Raw genomic sequence first — 324 nt, 5'->3', positions numbered from 1 at the left:
GCCCTTGCTGATCGTCCCGCCTATGTGCTGATCCTTACTGCTTTGGACTTAGTCGGTTCGGATGCATCTGGACAGAAGCCAAATGGTCACTTTGACTAGCTTATCTCTTTATTTCCGTGTAGTGACTAGATCTAGATCTAGATCTAGTTTTCTATTTAATTCCTAGATCTACAAAACTCTATAAGTATGAAACTCTTTCATTTTAATAAATCAGAAGTCGATTTTGTCTAAAGATTTTGAGTTAAACTCTTTGTTCTTCATTTAGAACTTGTTCTTAGTTTCTTGGTGAGTCATATCCAAGTAAATACTTCCTCAAATCGTTGG

General features: G+C 36.4%; 1 protein-coding gene across 1 annotated transcript in view; it reads right to left on the bottom strand.

Annotated features, from left to right (window-relative positions):
* LOC106308985 (2-oxoisovalerate dehydrogenase subunit alpha 1, mitochondrial-like) overlaps positions 1–324 on the bottom strand; it is a 10,328-nt gene that overhangs the window by 7,777 nt on the left and 2,227 nt on the right. The gene's annotated exons all lie outside the window — the stretch shown is intronic.

This window comes from Brassica oleracea, chromosome C8 (genome assembly GCF_000695525.1).
Source record: "Brassica oleracea var. oleracea cultivar TO1000 chromosome C8, BOL, whole genome shotgun sequence".
NCBI classification, from domain to species: Eukaryota; Viridiplantae; Streptophyta; class Magnoliopsida; order Brassicales; family Brassicaceae; genus Brassica; species Brassica oleracea.
The sequence above is the reverse complement of the archived record's forward strand: the minus strand, read 5'-3'. Positions and strand labels throughout refer to the sequence as shown.